General features: G+C 41.3%; 1 long non-coding RNA gene across 1 annotated transcript in view; it reads left to right on the forward strand.

Moving 5' to 3' along the window:
• Positions 1-724: 724 nt before the first annotated feature.
• The window catches only part of LOC137326101 (uncharacterized), a 52,354-nt gene continuing 30,839 nt past the window's right edge, over positions 725-22,239 (forward strand). The window contains exon 1 of the long non-coding RNA XR_010964101.1: positions 725-1,186. This is a non-coding gene — a long non-coding RNA (uncharacterized lncRNA). The remainder of the gene's footprint in view (positions 1,187-22,239) is intronic.

Here is a 22,239-nt window from a genome sequence, read left to right on the forward strand (position 1 = left end):
CTTAATCTTCAGAGTGCTGTAAAAATAGAAGTTGTCAGATCACTGTCTGACTGCTGCTTACCATATATGGATTATACAGATGACATATTAATCCTGTCAGAGGTCACTGATCAATTACCCCTGTAGCAGTAAAGCCACTGGGACTTGCAAATAAACCCTAAAAATCGAAGTCTTAATTGGAAAGCAATTGATAGAACCACTGGGAACAACAGTTCCCCTATGATCCATGATAAATCAGTGGAATCTGTTTGCCAGTTGACTTGCCCAAGGTCCTTAATTATACCTGATAGCAACATTTAAACATAAGATCCACAAATGCCTAGCTGCCTTTGTAAGACTTACGAGCTACTCCTATATTACTCTTTATACTAAAGTTAGACTTAAAAAGCAGTCTATTTCTCTCATTGCTATTCCACAACTCTGAAATAAGTTCAATCATCAAAAATGATTCAAAACTGTTTAATAGTCACATTTCATGCAACCATTAACCTGTAAGTAAAATTCTTGGCACTCTGACATCTTTTACAATGAGCTAAAACATTTTGCAAATTTGCTGATTAGAATATAATTGAGTATCAGTCATTACTGCAAACTCAAAATAAAGAGAAAGTCATTCTGGCTTCCAGACGGAAGCATCACTTTATTGAAGTAATCCTTGTCGTCATCTGTGATATAGGCGTAGAAACGCCATTACGGCTGATTTCCAGCATCTTGAAATAACTAGATATAAGGTGGAGGATTTTTCATTAACATTAGCATGACCAATTTGTAAGAATAATGGTGAATTTTGGACTCGTTGGCTAAATGGAAAAATACCCAGCCTGTAAGTTGTTGAACAGACATTTTTTCAGTTAATTGCAAACCACAGACTTTTATCTGCTGCTAAATAAAGCAGGAAACAGGCGTAGGACAGAAAAGGTCACAACTTTGGACACTGCAATCAGCAAAAAAGACAGAGAAGGTCCTTTTATGGTAATCAGAAGACGTAAGACTAAAACAAAGAATATTGCTTTAAAAGGCTTTCAATCAGGGTCACCTCAAAACTGTATAACAAGGAGAATGAACTGTGCTATCATCAGGAGAGGCAACATGAAGAAGACAAGGAAGAATTGCTTCAGTAGACACTCCTGGCCCTCCCCAGAACAATGGTCTGGTCAATCCGTGTTCTGAACCATATTCCACAGTTGTGAGTATTGCTTAGAGCTGTTGCTTATTGTTGTTCAGCAATCGAATAAAGTGCTTAGTAATCTTAATACTGTGTTTCTGTAGTTGTTGTCCCCACTCAAGATTAGAATTAGCAATAAGGTTATTTCCCTAAACATAGGGACGAACAAAATTAATAAATAATAATTTTACCGATATAACAAACCTGCCTTCTTATTAGAAATCCACAAATCTGATAAACACAGATAAGCAGAGGTGACATGGCTGCCGGAGAGAATGAGCCAATGTTGACGATAAAGTTCATTGCAGAGACAGAGAATACATTCAAGGGAAATAATCCAGATCAACTTGCTTGTAGCTTCCTAAACTCACCGTAGTATTACATTTTGTGATGTAACATGAAATTTGGACCCAACATGAAATTTGGACTTTGTTTCCAATTTATATCCATCTTACGTCATTTTTTAATTTTTCTACCACCATGGACCTTTACACAACTGAAAGGCTGAGCAGACCTCTGGCAATACCACTTTTGGTCCATGTACCAGCACATGCACAAGGGAAGCTGCCTTGCAATTCCCCATTCTCATGCTTGACCTCTGCTAGATACTTGTCTTTGAGACTGCAACTCACTGGGTGAGCAAGGCATATCCTGACACTCCACAGTACAGTATGTTAGAGCACTAATGCTATATTCCACTGGCCTACTTTTGGAATCATTGCATTTTTGTTGATCACTGCCAAATTGATTGCTTTGATACCAAAGCACACACAACAAAGCAACTATGTTGTAAATTTTGAAAAATATTGTTAGAGGTACACAAAACCTCAATACAAATTCGACAAGACATCATACATTTGCTGATATCTGCTATCAGCATAACGAGGCCTCAAACACATGCTTGTTGGTTGCCTAATGGCCACTAATAACTATTCTCGTTGGGGGTGGATGGCCGAAGGAGTTAAACCGGTCTCTTTGAGCTTGAATTGACGACAAGATGGCACACAGGGCGATGGGATTCAGAACAGAGTTTATCCTCTGTGGCGAAATTGGTAGTCTGCTAATAGAGTCAGAATCACGGTACTCCAGAGTTTCAGATGATTGACCAGCCCATCTGACTCACTGAGGGGACCTGAAGGGTTGGACTTGACAATGGAAGTTAGGACTCTTCCCACTTGTAGGGTGGTTGTGATTGGGAAAGCAGTGCTCTGTGATGGTCAACTGTGGTTTTAGCTGGTCAAACTGCAGTAGTACTCCCGCGTACACTTGGTATTCCGTAAACCTTGTGCCTCCTACAACCTGTGCCAACGTTCTCTAGGCTTAGGTGAGTGGGTGTATCTCTACAGAAACTCTTAGGGAAGATCGGGGTGGGAGAGGGGAAGATCGGGGTGGGAGTGGGGAAGATCGGGGGGAGAAGGGAAGATTGGGGGGAGAGGGGAAGATCGAGAGGGAGAGGGGAAGATCGGGAGGACATGGGGGGGGGGTGAAGAGGGGGATATCGGAGAGGGAGACATCGGACATCGGAGCAGAGTGCAAAGGTAGGTTCATTTTGTGTTTTAACTTCCTTCTATGGTTTTTTATTTAATTTATTTAGTTTCTTTTTCCCTGATCCGGCCCTTCACGCCCAGTTTCACCAGGCGTGAATCAGAAGCGGTGGGCAAGCCGCTCAGCTAATTTAAAAATCGTTTATCTGTCACAGGTAAAGTGCCTTAAGTATCTCAATGAGGCTCTTTAACTGTCATCCCACCGGCTTTAATTGCCGGGTTGGAGCTGGCTTCCGAACCCGAACGGGATTTCCGCGATTTTCGGAGCCCTCCCCGCCCCCTGAAATTGCCCCCTAAAATTGTGCCCCATGGTCTCTGACAGAGATAATTAGAAACGGCCATTTTAATTGATGGGAAACAAAGTGCTCCTTAGAGCGTCTCTGTAGGACAAGACACAAAGAATAGATGATGAGAATAAGTAGAGCTGAGTAAGCCCTGGCCTATTCACTTGTCTTCCCTAAATTATTGCTTGCTCTCTTTCTGTGTAGCTTATTGTCGTGAATGACAACTTTGTCTCAGCTCATTGTGACAACCTGCAATACAATGTTGGGAAGGTAATAAGCTTCAGCTTGGACTGCAATTGTGACTAATTAGAATTAAGAGCCCACAATAAAATCTTCATGTCGCAGCTGTTCAAGTAAATTTAATGAACATAAAGAATTTTTAAAATCTCAAACTTTCACTGTGTGGTAGAATCTTAGACTTTCTGAAATTGCCTATCTAGTCATTCAGTTCAGAACAACTAAGGATGGGCAATGAATGAAGTCTCAGCTCTGTTCATATCCAAGAAAACAAATGAGAAAAAAACACAAACACTGTTCATTCAGAGTCAGCAATTATTTGTTATCAAAAGATACAATCATAAATCCACACTTAGGATGACCACAGAGTGCAAGGGTAAAGTGCAACATTTATTATTTGTAATGTTCAAATTTTGGTGATATTAATTTTCGGAAACACTTAAAGTGCCACCTCTTTATTTACATGTATTGCATGGAGAATAATAGAAGGTTGGGAGCTATTGCAAAAAGACATGGTGGGATTTAGATCAAAAAATTAAATCTTCAGCTGATATAAAATTATAGGCTTGATATCACACCCACTAATCCAACATAACATATCGTAGAGCTCACTTCCGCTAATCCAATATAACACACCGTAGTAAATAAAAACAGAAAATGCAGGTGAAGCTCAGAAAATCAGGCAGAAGACCTTTCGTCAGAACTGGATGTTAAAAGAGTTAAAGTTTTTGAGCAAGTACAGAGACAGGGAAAGGAGGGGAGGGGAGGGGAGGGGAGGGGAGGAAAGAACAAAAGGGAAGGTCTGTGATAGGGTGGAGGGCAAGAGTGATTAAATGACAAAAGGGATGATGGTGCAAGGCAAGGAGGGTGGTAATGGGACAGGTTAAGAAACAAAAGATTGATCAGGAGTAGCTGGAAATGGCAGCAGCAGAACCATTACCAGCACTAGCTGACCGAAAAAATGGGAGCGGTGTTTATGATCTGAAGTTATTGAAATCAGCGTGGAGTCCGGAAGGTTGTAAAGTGCCTAAACGAAAGATGAGGTGCAGGTCCTGGAGCTTACGTTGAGCTTCATTGGAACAGTGTAAGAGGCCGAGGACAGAGAGGTCAGATTGGGAGTGGGACGGGGTACTAAAATGGCAAGCGACCGGCAGGTCAGGGTCACGCTTGTGGACTGAGTGAAGTTGTTCAGCCAAGTGATCAGCCAGTCTGCGTTTGTTCTCCCCAATAGAGAGGAGACCACATTGTGAGCAGCGAATACAGTATAATTGAAAGAAGTACAAGTAAATCGCTGTTTCACCTGGAAGGAGTGTTTGGGGCCCTGGACGGTGAGAAGGGAGGAGGTGAAAGGGCAGGTGTTGCATCTCCTGCACTCGCACGGGAAGATGCCGTGGGAAGAGCGCGGGTGTTGGGGGTGCTGGAAGAGTGGACCAGGGTGACGCGGAGGGAGCGGTCCCTTCAGAATGCTGAAAGGGGAGGGGAAGATGTGCTTGGTGATGGCATCGCGCTGAAGGTGGCAGAAATGGCAGAGGATGATATGTTGATTGTGGAGGCTGGTGGAGTGGAAGGTGAGGACATGGGGGACCCTGTCATGGTTCTTGGAGGGAAAGGAAGGGGTGCGGACAGAAATGCGGGAAATAAGACGGACACGGTCGAGGGCCCTGTCAACTACAGCGGAGGAGAATCCTCGGTTGTGGAAAAAGGAAGACATATCGGAAGCACTGGTGCGGAAGGTGGCATCGTCAGAACAGATGCGATGGAGACAAAGAAACTGGGAGAAGGGAATAGAGTCTTTACAGGAAGCAGGGTGGGAGGAAGTGTAATCAAGGTAGCTGTGGGAGTCGGTGGGCTTATAGTAGATATTATATCTGACAGCCTAGCCCCAGAAATGGAGATAGAGAAGTCGAGGAAGCGAAGGGAAGAGTTGGAGATGGACCATGTGAAGGCGAGAGAAGGGTGGAAATTGGAAGCAAAGCTGATTAAATTTTCCAGTTTGGGGCGAGAGCAGGAAACGGCATCGATACAATCATCAATGTACTGGAAAAAGAGGTGAGGCAGGTGACCTGATTAGGACTGGAACAAGAAATGTTCCATGTATCCCACAAAAAGGCAGGCATAGCTGGGACCCATACGGGTTCCTTTTATTTGGAGGAAGTGAGTGGAGTCAAAGGAGAAGTTGTTCAACGTAAGAACAAGTTCAGCCAGGCGGAGGAGGGTGGTGGTGGATGGGGACTGGTTGGGCCTCCGTTCAAGGAAGAAGTGGAGGGCCCACAGACCGTCCTGGTGGGGAATGGAGTTGTAGAGGGACTGGACGTCCATGGTGAAAAAGGAGACGGTTAGGGCTGGGGAACTGGAAACTGTTAAAGCAGCGGAGGGCGTCAGAAGAGACTCGAAAAAAAGGTTGGAAGAGACTGGAGAAGGGGAGAAAAAATAGAGTCAATGTAGGAGGAAATAAGTTCCGTGGGGCAGGAACAGGCTGAAACGATGGGTCTCCCAGGGCAGTCCTGTTTGTGGATCTTGGGAAGGAGGTAGAAGCAGGCTGTGTGGGGTTGGGGGACAATGAGGTTGAAGGCCGTGGAGGGAAGATCTCCAGAGGAGGTGAGGTCAGTGACAGTCTGGGAAACTATGGCTTGATATTCGGCGGTGGGGTCATGGTCCAGGGGCAGCTAGGAGGAGGTGTCGGAGAGTTGGCGTTCAACCTCTGCAAGGTAGAGGTCTGTTCGCCACACAACAACAGCGCTGCCCTTGTCAGCAGGTTTAATGACAATGTCAGGGTTGGACATGAGAGAACCATAATAGGGTTCCCCCTTGTCCTCAGCTTCCACCCCACCAGCCTCCACATTCAACGTATCATCCTCCGCCATTTCCTCCACCTCAAACATGACCCCACCATCAAACACATCTTCCCCTTCCCTGCCCTTTCAGCATTCTGAAAGGAGCAGGAACGAGGGGTTGAGTGGCCTACTCCTGTTCCTATGTATTTCAGATTTCCATTCTGTAGAGCTCAATCCCACTAATCTATCATAACATGCTGTAGAGCTCACTCCCGCTAATCCATCATAACATACTGTAGAGCTCACTCCCACTAATCCATCATAACATACTGTAGAGCTCACTCCCACTAATCTATCATAACATACTGTAGAGCTCACTCCCGCTAATCCATCATAACATATGTAGAGCTCACTCCCACTAATCCATCATAACATACTGTAGAGCTCACTCCCACTAATCCATCATAACATACTGTAGAGCTCACTCCCACTAATCTATCATAACATACTGTAGAGCTCACTCTTACTAATTCATCATAACATACTGTAGAGCTCACTCCCACTAATCCATCATAAACTAATGTAGAGCTCACTCCTACTAATCCATCATAACATACTGTAGAGCTCACTCCCACTAATACATCATAACATACTGTAGAGCTCACTCCCACTAATCCATCATAACATACTGTAGAGCTCACTCCCACTAATACATCATAACATACTGTAGAGCTCACTCCCACTAATCCATCATAACATACTGTAGAGCTCACTCCCAGTAATCTATCATAACATTCTGTAGAGCTCACTCCCACTAATCCATCATAACATACTGTAGAGCTCACTCCCACTAATCCATCATAACATTCTGTAGAGCTCACTCCCACTAATCCATCATAACATACTGTAGAGCTCACTCCCAGTAATCTATCATAACATTCTGTAGAGCTCACTCCCACTAATCCATCATAACATACCATAGAGCTCACTCCCACTAATCTATCATAACATGCTGTAGAGCTCACTCCCGCTAATACATCATAACATACTGTAGAGCTCACTCCCACTAATCCATCATAACATACTGTAGAGCTCACTCCCGCTAATCCATCATAACATACTGTAGAGCTCACTCCCACTAATCCATCATAACATACTGTAGAGCTCACTCCCAGTAATCTATCATAACATTCTGTAGAGCTCACTCCCACTAATCCATCATAACATACTGTAGAGCTCACTCCCACTAATCCATCATAACATACTGTAGAGCTCACTCCCACTAATCCATCATAACATACTGTAGAGCTCACTCCCACTAATCCATCATAACATACCATAGAGCTCACTCCCACTAATCTATCATAACATACTGTAGAGCTCACTCCCACTAATCCATCATAACATACTGTACAGCTCACTCCTACTAATCCATCATAACATACTGTAGAGCTCACTCCCACTAATCCATCATAACATACTGTAGAGCTCACTCCCACTAATCCATCATAACATACTGTAGAGCTCACTCCCACTAATCCATCATAACATACTGTAGAGCTCACTCCCGCTAATACATCATAACATACTGTAGAGCTCACTCCTACTAATCCATCATAACATACTGTAGAGCTCACTCCCACTAATCTATCATAACATACTGTAGAGCTCACTCCTACTAATTCATCATAACATACTGTAGAGCTCACTCCCGCTAATACATCATAACATACTGTAGAGCTCACTCCTACTAATCCATCATAACATACTGTAGAGCTCACTCCTACTAATCCATCATAACATACTGTAGAGCTCACTCCCACTAATCTATCATAACATACTGTAGAGCTCACTCCTACTAATCCATCATAACATACTGTAGAGCTCACTCCCACTAATCCATCATAACATACTGTAGAGCTCACTCCCACTAATCTATCATAACATACTGTAGAGCTCACTCCCACTAATCCATCATAACATACTGTAGAGCTCACTCCTACTAATCCATCATAACATACTGTAGAGCTCACTCCCACTAATCTATCATAACATACTGTAGAGCTCACTCCCACTAATCCATCATAACATACTGTAGAGCTCACTCCCACTAATACATCATAACATACCATAGAGCTCACTCCCGCTAATCCATCATAACATACTGTAGAGCTCACTCCTACTAATCCATCATAACATACTGTGGAGCTCACTCCCACTAATCCATCATAACATACTGTAGAGCTCACTCCTACTAATCCATCATAACATACTGTAGAGCTCACTCCCACTAATCCATCATAACATACTGTAGAGCTCACTCCCGCTAATCCATCATAACATACTGTAGAGTCACTCCCACTAATCCATCATAACATAATGTACAGCTCACTCCCGCTAATACATCATAACATACTGTAGAGCTCACTCCCACTAATCCATCATAACATACTGTAGAGCTCACTCCCACTAATCCATCATAACATACTGTAGAGCTCAATCCCACTAATCCATCATAACATACTGTAGAGCTCAATCCCACTAATCCATCATAACATACTGTAGAGCTCACTCCTACTAATTCATCATAACATACTGTAGAGCTCACTCCCACTAATACATCATCACATACTGTAGAGCTCACTCCCACTAATACATCATAACATACTGTAGAGCTCACTCCCACTAATACATCATCACATACTGTAGAGCTCACTCCCACTAATACATCATAACATACCATAGAGCTCACTCCTACTAATCCATCATAACATACTGTAGAGCTCACTCCCACTAATACATCATAACATACCATAGAGCTCACTCCTACTAATCCATCATAACATACTGTAGAGCTCACTCCTACTAATACATCATAACATACTGTAGAGCTCACTCCCACTAATCCATCATAACATACTGTAGAGCTCACTCCTACTAATTCATCATAACATAATGTAGAGCTCACTCCCACTAATACATCATAACATACTGTAGAGCTCACTCCCACTAATCCATCATAACATACTTTAGAGCTCACTCCCACTAATCCATCATAACATACTGTAGAGCTCACTCCTACTAATTCATCATAACATAATGTAGAGCTCACTCCCACTAATCCATCATAACATACTGTCGAGCTCACTCCCACTAATTCATCATAACATACTGTACAGCTCACTCCCACTAATCCATCATAACATACTGTACAGCTCACTCCCACTAATCCATCATAACATACTGTACAGCTCACTCCCACTAATCTATCATAACATACTGTAGAGCTCACTCCTACTAATCTATCATAACATACTGTAGAGCTCACTCCCACTAATCCATCATAACATACTGTAGAGCTCACTCCCACTAATACATCATAACATACTGTAGAGCTCACTCCCGCTAATCTATCATAACATACTGTACAGCTCACTCCCACTAATCCATCATAACATACTGTAGAGCTCACTCCTACTAATCCATCATAACATACTGTAGAGCTCACTCCCACTAATCCATCATAACATACTGTAGAGCTCACTCCTACTAATCCATCATAACATACTGTAGAGCTCACTCCCACTAATACATCATAACATACTGTAGAGCTCACTCCCACTAATACATCATAACATACTGTAGAGCTCACTCCTACTAATCCATCATAACATACTGTACAGCTCACTCCGACTAATCCATCATAACATACTGTAGAGCTCACTCCTACTAATCCATCATAACATACTGTAGAGCTCACTCCCACTAATCCATCATAACATACTGTACAGCTCACTCCCACTAATCCATCATAACATACTGTAGAGCTCACTCCCACTAATCCATCATAACATACTGTACAGCTCACTCCCACTAATCCATCATAACATACTGTAGAGCTCACTCCTACTAATCCATCATAACATACTGTAGAGCTCACTCCCGCTAATACATCATAACATACTGTAGAGCTCACTCCTACTAATCCATCATAACATACTGTACAGCTCACTCCCACTAATACATCATAACATACTGTAGAGCTCACTCCTACTAATCCATCATAACATACTGTAGAGCTCACTCCCGCTAATCCATCATAACATACTGTAGAGCTCACTCCCGCTAATACATCATAACATACTGTAGAGCTCACTCCCGCTAATACATCATAACATAATGTAGAGCTCACTACCGCTAATCCATCATAACATACTGTAGAGCTCACTCCCGCTAATACATCATAACATACTGTAGAGCTCACTCCCGCTAATACATCATAACATAATGTAGAGCTCACTCCCACTAATTCATCATAACATACTGTAGAGCTCACTCCCACTAATCCATCATAACATACTGTAGAGCTCACTCCCACTAATCTATCATAACATACTGTAGAGCTCACTCCCACTAATTCATCATAACATACTGTAGAGCTCACTCCCACTAATCCATCATAACATTCTGCAGAGCTCACTCCTACTAATTCATCATAACATACTGTCGAGCTCACTCCCGCTAATACATCATAACATAATGTAGAGCTCACTCCCACTAATTCATCATAACATACTGTAGAGCTCACTCCCACTAATCCATCATAACATTCTGCAGAGCTCACTCCTACTAATACATCATAACATACTGTAGAGCTCACTCCCGCTAATACATCATAACATAATGTAGAGCTCACTCCCACTAATTCATCATAACATACTGTAGAGCTCACTCCCACTAATCCATCATAACATACTGTAGAGCTCACTCCCACTAATCTATCATAACATACTGTAGAGCTCACTCCCACTAATTCATCATAACATACTGTAGAGCTCACTCCCACTAATTCATCATAACATACTGTAGAGCTCACTCCCACTAATCTATCATAACATACTGTAGAGCTCACTCCCACTAATTCATCATAACATACTGTAGAGCTCACTCCCACTAATCCATCATAACATTCTGCAGAGCTCACTCCTACTAATCCATCATAACATACTGTAGAGCTCACTCCTACTAATCCATCATAACATACTGTAGAGCTCACTCCCACTAATTCATCATAACATACTGTAGAGCTCACTCCCACTAATCCATCATAACATACTGTAGAGCTCACTCCCACTAATCTATCATAACATACTGTAGAGCTCACTCCCACTAATCCATCATAACATACTGTAGAGCTCACTCCCACTAATCCATCATAACATTCTGCAGAGCTCACTCCTACTAATTCATCATAACATACTGTCGAGCTCACTCCCACTAATCCATCATAACATACTGTAGAGCTCACTCCTACTAATCCATCATAACATACTGTAGAGCTCACTCCCACTAATTCATCATAACATACTGTAGAGCTCACTCCCACTAATCCATCATAACATACTGTAGAGCTCACTCCCACTAATCTATCATAACATACTGTAGAGCTCACTCCCACTAATCCATCATAACATACTGTAGAGCTCACTCCCACTAATCTATCATAACATACTGTAGAGCTCACTCCCACTAATCCATCATAACATAATGTAGAGCTCACTCCCACTAATCCATCATAACATACTGTAGAGCTCACTCCCACTAATCCATCATAACATACTGTAGAGCTCACTCCCACTAATCCATCATAACATACTGTAGAGCTCACTCCCACTAATCTATCATAACATACTGTAGAGCTCACTCCCACTAATCCATCATAACATAATGTAGAGCTCACTCCCACTAATTCATCATAACATAATGTAGAGCTCACTCCCACTAATCTATCATAACATACTGTAGAGCTCACTCCCACTAATTCATCATAACATAATGTAGAGCTCACTCCCACTAATCCATCATAACATAATGTAGAGCTCACTCCTACTAATTCATCATAACATACTGTAGAGCTCACTCCCACTAATCCATCATAACATACTGTAGAGCTCACTCCCACTAATCCATCATAACATACTGTAGAGCTCACTCCCACTAATCCATCATAACATACTGTAGAGCTCACTCCTACTAATCCATCATAACATACTGTAGAGCTCACTCCCACTAATCCATCATAACATACTGTAGTGCTCACTCCCGCTAATCCATCATAACATACTGTAGTGCTCACTCCCACTAATCCATCATAACATACTGTAGAGCTCACTCCCACTAATCCATCATAACATACTGTACAGCTCACTCCCACTAATCCATCATAACATACTGTAGAGCTCACTCCTACTAATCCATCATAACATACTGTAGAGCTCACTCCCACTAATCCATCATAACATACTGTAGAGCTCACTCCCACTAATCCATCATAACATACTGTAGAGCTCACTCCTACTAATCCATCATAACATACTGTAGAGCTCACTCCTACTAATCCATCATAACATACTGTAGAGCTCACTCCTACTAATCCATCATAACATACTGTAGAGCTCACTCCCACTAATCCATCATAACATACTGTAGTGCTCACTCCCACTAATCCATCATAACATACTGTAGAGCTCACTCCTACTAATCCATCATAACATACTGTAGAGCTCACTCCCACTAATACATCATAACATACTGTAGAGCTCACTCCCACTAATCCATCATAACATACTGTAGAGCTCACTCCTACTAATCCATCATAACATACTGTAGAGCTCACTCCTACTAATCCATCATAACATACTGTAGAGCTCACTCCCACTAATTCATCATAACATACTGTAGAGCTCACTCCCACTAATCCATCATAACATAATGTACAGCTCACTCCCGCTAATACATCATAACATACTGTAGAGCTCACTCCCACTAATCCATCATAACATACTGTAGAGCTCACTCCCACTAATCCATCATAACATACTGTAGAGCTCAATCCCACTAATCCATCATAACATACTGTAGAGCTCAATCCCACTAATCCATCATAACATACTGTAGAGCTCACTCCTACTAATTCATCATAACATACTGTAGAGCTCACTCCCACTAATACATCATCACATACTGTAGAGCTCACTCCCACTAATACATCATAACATACTGTAGAGCTCACTCCCACTAATACATCATCACATACTGTAGAGCTCACTCCCACTAATCCATCATAACATACCATAGAGCTCACTCCTACTAATCCATCATAACATACTGTAGAGCTCACTCCCACTAATACATCATAACATACCATAGAGCTCACTCCTACTAATCCATCATAACATACTGTAGAGCTCACTCCTACTAATACATCATAACATACTGTAGAGCTCACTCCCACTAATCCATCATAACATACTGTAGAGCTCACTCCTACTAATTCATCATAACATAATGTAGAGCTCACTCCCACTAATACATCATAACATACTGTAGAGCTCACTCCCACTAATCCATCATAACATACTTTAGAGCTCACTCCCACTAATCCATCATAACATACTGTAGAGCTCACTCCTACTAATTCATCATAACATAATGTAGAGCTCACTCCCACTAATCCATCATAACATACTGTCGAGCTCACTCCCACTAATTCATCATAACATACTGTACAGCTCACTCCCACTAATCCATCATAACATACTGTACAGCTCACTCCCACTAATCTATCATAACATACTGTAGAGCTCACTCCCACTAATCCATCATAACATACTGTAGAGCTCACTCCTACTAATCCATCATAACATACTGTAGAGCTCACTCCTACTAATCTATCATAACATACTGTAGAGCTCACTCCCACTAATCCATCATAACATACTGTAGAGCTCACTCCCACTAATACATCATAACATACTGTAGAGCTCACTCCCGCTAATCTATCATAACATACTGTAGAGCTCACTCCTACTAATCCATCATAACATACTGTAGAGCTCACTCCCACTAATCCATCATAACATACTGTAGAGCTCACTCCTACTAATCCATCATAACATACTGTAGAGCTCACTCCTACTAATCTATCATAACATACTGTAGAGCTCACTCCCACTAATCCATCATAACATACTGTAGAGCTCACTCCTACTAATCCATCATAACATACTGTAGAGCTCACTCCTACTAATCCATCATAACATACTGTAGAGCTCACTCCTACTAATCCATCATAACATACTGTAGAGCTCACTCCCGCTAATCCATCATAACATACTGTAGAGCTCACTCCCACTAATCCATCATAACATACTGTAGAGCTCACTCCCGCTAATACATCATAACATACTGTAGAGCTCACTCCCGCTAATACATCATAACATAATGTAGAGCTCACTACCGCTAATCCATCATAACATACTGTAGAGCTCACTCCCGCTAATACATCATAACATACTGTAGAGCTCACTCCCGCTAATACATCATAACATAATGTAGAGCTCACTCCCGCTAATCCATCATAACATACTGTACAGCTCACTCCCACTAATCCATCATAACATACTGTAGAGCTCACTCCCACTAATTCATCATAACATACTGTAGAGCTCACTCCCACTAATCCATCATAACATACTGTAGAGCTCACTCCTACTAATCCATCATAACATTCTGCAGAGCTCACTCCTACTAATTCATCATAACATACTGTAGAGCTCACTCCTACTAATCCATCATAACATACTGTAGAGCTCACTCCCACTAATCCATCATAACATACTGTAGAGCTCACTCCTACTAATCCATCATAACATACTGTAGAGCTCACTCCCACTAATCCATCATAATATACTGTAGAGCTCACTCCTACTAATTCATCATAACATACTGTACAGCTCACTCCCACTAATCCATCATAACATACTGTAGAGCTCACTCCTACTAATCCATCATAACATACTGTAGAGCTCACTCCCACTAATCCATCATAATATACTGTAGAGCTCACTCCCGCTAATCCATCATAACATACTGTACAGCTCACTCCCACTAATCCATCATAACATACTGTAGAGCTCACTCCTACTAATCCATCATAACATTCTGCAGAGCTCACTCCTACTAATCCATCATAACATACTGTAGAGCTCACTCCCGCTAATACATCATAACATACTGTCGAGCTCACTCCCACTAATCCATAATAACATACTGTAGAGCTCACTCCTACTAATCCATCATAACATACTGTAGAGCTCACTCCCACTAATTCATCATAACATACTGTAGAGCTCACTCCCACTAATCCATCATAACATACTGTAGAGCTCACTCCCACTAATCTATCATAACATACTGTAGAGCTCACTCCCACTAATCCATCATAACATTCTGCAGAGCTCACTCCTACTAATCCATCATAACATACTGTAGAGCTCACTCCTACTAATCCATCATAACATACTGTAGAGCTCACTCCCACTAATTCATCATAACATACTGTAGAGCTCACTCCCACTAATCCATCATAACATACTGTAGAGCTCACTCCCACTAATCTATCATAACATACTGTAGAGCTCACTCCCACTAATCCATCATAACATACTGTAGAGCTCACTCCCACTAATCCATCATAACATTCTGCAGAGCTCACTCCTACTAATTCATCATAACATACTGTCGAGCTCACTCCCACTAATCCATCATAACATACTGTAGAGCTCACTCCTACTAATCCATCATAACATACTGTAGAGCTCACTCCCACTAATTCATCATAACATACTGTAGAGCTCACTCCCACTAATCCATCATAACATACTGTAGAGCTCACTCCCACTAATCTATCATAACATACTGTAGAGCTCACTCCCACTAATCCATCATAACATACTGTAGAGCTCACTCCCACTAATCTATCATAACATACTGTAGAGCTCACTCCCACTAATCCATCATAACATAATGTAGAGCTCACTCCCACTAATCCATCATAACATACTGTAGAGCTCACTCCCACTAATCCATCATAACATACTGTAGAGCTCACTCCCACTAATCTATCATAACATACTGTAGAGCTCACTCCCACTAATCCATCATAACATACTGTAGAGCTCACTCCCACTAATCTATCATAACATACTGTAGAGCTCACTCCCACTAATCCATCATAACATAATGTAGAGCTCACTCCCACTAATTCATCATAACATAATGTAGAGCTCACTCCCACTAATCTATCATAACATACTGTAGAGCTCACTCCCACTAATTCATCATAACATAATGTAGAGCTCACTCCCACTAATCCATCATAACATAATGTAGAGCTCACTCCTACTAATTCATCATAACATACTGTAGAGCTCACTCCCACTAATCCATCATAACATACTGTAGAGCTCACTCCCACTAATCCATCATAACATACTGTAGAGCTCACTCCCACTAATCCATCATAACATACTGTAGAGCTCACTCCCACTAATCCATCATAACATAATGTAGAGCTCACTCCTACTAATCCATCATAACATACTGTAGAGCTCACTCCCACTAATCCATCATAACATACTGTAGAGCTCACTCCTACTAATCCATCATAACATACTGTAGAGCTCACTCCTACTAATCCATCATAACATACTGTAGAGCTCACTCCCACTAATCCATCATAACATACTGTAGTGCTCACTCCCACTAATCCATCATAACATAATGTAGAGCTCACTCCCACTAATCCATCATAACATACTGTAGTGCTCACTCCCACTAATCCATCATAACATACTGTAGAGCTCACTCCTACTAATCCATCATAACATACTGTAGAGCTCACTCCCACTAATACATCATAACATACTGTAGAGCTCACTCCTACTAATCCATCATAACATACTGTAGAGCTCACTCCCACTAATCCATCATAACATACTGTAGTGCTCACTCCCACTAATCCATCATAACATACTGTAGAGCTCACTCCTACTAATCCATCATAACATACTGTAGAGCTCACTCCCACTAATACATCATAACATACTGTAGAGCTCACTCCCACTAATACATCATAACATACTGTAGAGCTCACTCCTACTAATCCATCATAACATACTGTAGAGCTCACTCCCACTAATCCATCATAACATACTGTAGTGCTCACTCCCACTAATCCATCATAACATACTGTAGAGCTCACTCCTACTAATCCATCATAACATACTGTAGAGCTCACTCCCACTAATACATCATAACATACTGTAGAGCTCACTCCCACTAATCCATCATAACATACTGTAGAGCTCACTCCTACTAATCCATCATAACATACTGTAGAGCTCACTCCTACTAATCCATCATAACATACTGTAGAGCTCACTCCCACTAATTCATCATAACATACTGTAGAGCTCACTCCCACTAATCCATCATAACATACTGTAGAGCTCACTCCCACTAATCTATCATAACATACTGTAGAGCTCACTCCCACTAATCCATCATAACATAATGTAGAGCTCACTCCCACTAATCCATCATAACATACTGTAGAGCTCACTCCCACTAATCCATCATAACATACTGTAGAGCTCACTCCCACTAATCTATCATAACATACTGTAGAGCTCACTCCCACTAATCCATCATAACATACTGTAGAGCTCACTCCCACTAATCTATCATAACATACTGTAGAGCTCACTCCCACTAATCCATCATAACATAATGTAGAGCTCACTCCCACTAATCCATCATAACATACTGTAGAGCTCACTCCCACTAATCCATCATAACATACTGTAGAGCTCACTCCCACTAATCTATCATAACATACTGTAGAGCTCACTCCCACTAATCCATCATAACATACTGTAGAGCTCACTCCCACTAATCTATCATAACATACTGTAGAGCTCACTCCCACTAATCCATCATAACATAATGTAGAGCTCACTCCCACTAATTCATCATAACATAATGTAGAGCTCACTCCCACTAATCTATCATAACATACTGTAGAGCTCACTCCCACTAATTCATCATAACATAATGTAGAGCTCACTCCCACTAATCCATCATAACATAATGTAGAGCTCACTCCTACTAATTCATCATAACATACTGTAGAGCTCACTCCCACTAATCCATCATAACATACTGTAGAGCTCACTCCCACTAATCCATCATAACATACTGTAGAGCTCACTCCCACTAATCTATCATAACATACTGTAGAGCTCACTCCCACTAATCCATCATAACATAATGTAGAGCTCACTCCCACTAATTCATCATAACATAATGTAGAGCTCACTCCCACTAATCTATCATAACATACTGTAGAGCTCACTCCCACTAATTCATCATAACATAATGTAGAGCTCACTCCCACTAATCCATCATAACATAATGTAGAGCTCACTCCTACTAATTCATCATAACATACTGTAGAGCTCACTCCCACTAATCCATCATAACATACTGTAGAGCTCACTCCCACTAATCCATCATAACATACTGTAGAGCTCACTCCCACTAATTCATCATAACATACTGTAGAGCTCACTCCCACTAATCCATCATAACATACTGTAGAGCTCACTCCCACTAATCCATCATAACATACTGTAGAGCTCACTCCCACTAATCCATCATAACATACTGTAGAGCTCACTCCTACTAATCCATCATAACATACTGTAGAGCTCACTCCTACTAATCCATCATAACATACTGTAGAGCTCACTCCCACTAATCCATCATAACATACTGTAGTGCTCACTCCCACTAATCCATCATAACATACTGTAGAGCTCACTCCCACTAATCCATCATAACATACTGTACAGCTCACTCCCACTAATCCATCATAACATACTGTAGAGCTCACTCCTACTAATCCATCATAACATACTGTAGAGCTCACTCCCACTAATCCATCATAACGTACTGTAGTGCTCACTCCCACTAATCCATCATAACATACTGTAGAGCTCACTCCTACTAATCCATCATAACATACTGTAGAGCTCACTCCCACTAATACATCATAACATACTGTAGAGCTCACTCCCACTAATCCATCATAACATACTGTAGAGCTCACTCCTACTAATCCATCATAACATACTGTAGAGCTCACTCCTACTAATCCATCATAACATACTGTAGAGCTCACTCCCACTAATTCATCATAACATACTGTAGAGCTCACTCCCACTAATCCATCATAACATACTGTAGAGCTCACTCCCACTAATCTATCATAACATACTGTAGAGCTCACTCCCACTAATCCATCATAACATAATGTAGAGCTCACTCCCACTAATCCATCATAACATACTGTAGAGCTCACTCCCACTAATCCATCATAACATACTGTAGAGCTCACTCCCACTAATCTATCATAACATACTGTAGAGCTCACTCCCACTAATCCATCATAACATACTGTAGAGCTCACTCCCACTAATCTATCATAACATACTGTAGAGCTCACTCCCACTAATCCATCATAACATAATGTAGAGCTCACTCCCACTAATTCATCATAACATACTGTAGAGCTCACTCCCACTAATCCATCATAACATACTGTAGAGCTCACTCCCACTAATCCATCATAACATAATGTAGAGCTCACTCCTACTAATCCATCATAACATACTGTAGAGCTCACTCCTACTAATCCATCATAACATACTGTAGAGCTCACTCCCACTAATCCATCATAACATACTGTACAGCTCACTCCCACTAATCCATCATAACATACTGTAGAGCTCACTCCCACTAATCCATCATAACATACTGTAGTGCTCACTCCCACTAATCCATCATAACATACTGTAGAGCTCACTCCTACTAATCCATCATAACATACTGCAGAGCTCACTCCTACTAATCCATCATAACATACTGTAGAGCTCACTCCCACTAATCCATCATAACATACTGCAGAGCTCACTCCTACTAATCCATCATAACATACTGTAGAGCTCACTCCTACTAATCCATCATAACATACTGTAGAGCTCACTCCCACTAATCCATCATAACATACTGTAGTGCTCACTCCCACTAATCCATCATAACATACTGTAGAGCTCACTCCCACTAATCCATCATAACATACTGTAGAGCTCACTCCCACTAATCCATCATAACATACTGTAGAGCTCACTCCCACTAATCCATCATAACATACTGTAGAGCTCACTCCTACTAATCCATCATAACATACTGTAGAGCTCACTCCCACTAATCCATCATAACATACTGTAGAGCTCACTCCTACTAATCCATCATAACATACTGTAGAGCTCACTCCCACTAATACATCATAACATACTGTAGAGCTCACTCCCACTAATCCATCATAACATACTGTAGAGCTCACTCCTACTAATCCATCATAACATACTGTAGAGCTCACTCCTACTAATCCATCATAACATACTGTAGAGCTCACTCCTACTAATCCATCATAACATACTGTAGAGCTCACTCCCACTAATCCATCATAACATACTGTAGAGCTCACTCCCACTAATCCATCATAACATTCTGCAGAGCTCACTCCTACTAATCCATCATAACATACTGTAGAGCTCACTCCTACTAATCCATCATAACATACTGTAGAGCTCACTCCCACTAATCCATCATAACATACTGTAGAGCTCACTCCCACTAATCCATCATAACATTCTGCAGAGCTCACTCCTACTAATCCATCATAACATACTGTAGAGCTCACTCCCACTAATTCATCATAACATACTGTAGAGCTCACTCCCACTAATCCATCATAACATACTGTAGAGCTCACTCCCACTAATCTATCATAATATACTGTAGAGCTCACTCCCACTAATCCATCATAACATACTGTAGAGCTCACTCCCACTAATCCATCATAACATTCTGCAGAGCTCACTCCTACTAATTCATCATAACATACTGTCGAGCTCACTCCCACTAATCCATCATAACATACTGTAGAGCTCACTCCCACTAATCCATCATAATATACTGTAGAGCTCACTCCTACTAATACATCATAACATACTGTAGAGCTCACTCCCACTAATTCATCATAACATACTGTAGAGCTCACTCCCACTAATCCATCATAACATACTGTAGAGCTCACTCCCACTAATCCATCACAACATACTGTAGAGCTCACTCCCACTAATCTATCATAACATACTGTAGAGCTCACTCCCACTAATCCATCATAACATACTGTAGAGCTCACTCCCACTAATCCATCACAACATACTGTAGAGCTCACTCCCGCTAATCTATCATAACATACTGTAGAGCTCACTCCCACTAATCCATCATAACATACTGTAGAGCTCACTCCCACTAATCCATCATAACATACTGTAGAGCTCACTCCCACTAATCCATCACAACATACTGTAGAGCTCACTCCCACTAATCCATCATAACATACTGTAGAGCTCACTCCCACTAATCTATCATAACATACTGTAGAGCTCACTCCCACTAATCCATCATAACATAATGTAGAGCTCACTCCTACTAATCCATCATAACATACTGTAGAGCTCACTCCCACTAATCCATCATAACATACTGTAGAGCTCACTCCCACTAATCCATCATAACATAATGTAGAGCTCACTCCTACTAATCCATCATAACATACTGTAGAGCTCACTCCCACTAATCCATCATAACATAATGTAGAGCTCACTCCTACTAATCCATCATAACATACTGTACAGCTCACTCCCACTAATCCATCATAACATACTGTAGAGCTCACTCCCACTAATCCATCATAACATAATGTAGAGCTCACTCCTACTAATCCATCATAACATACTGTAGAGCTCACTCCTACTAATCCATCATAACATACTGTAGAGCTCACTCCTACTAATCCATCATAACATACTGTAGAGCTCACTCCTACTAATCCATCATAACATACTGTACAGCTCACTCCCACTAATCCATCATAACATACTGTAGAGCTCACTCCTACTAATCCATCATAACATACTGTAGAGCTCACTCCTACTAATCCATCATAACATACTGTACAGCTCACTCCCACTAATCCATCATAACATACTGTAGAGCTCACTCCCACTAATCCATCATAACATACTGTAGAGCTCACTCCTACTAATCCATCATAACATACTGTACAGCTCACTCCCACTAATCCATCATAACATACTGTAGAGCTCACTCCCACTAATCCATCATAACATACTGTACAGCTCACTCCCACTAATCCATCATAACATACTGTAGAGCTCACTCCTACTAATCCATCATAA

Source organism: Heptranchias perlo, chromosome 10, assembly GCF_035084215.1.
Source record: "Heptranchias perlo isolate sHepPer1 chromosome 10, sHepPer1.hap1, whole genome shotgun sequence".
Classification (NCBI taxonomy): Eukaryota; Metazoa; Chordata; class Chondrichthyes; order Hexanchiformes; family Hexanchidae; genus Heptranchias; species Heptranchias perlo.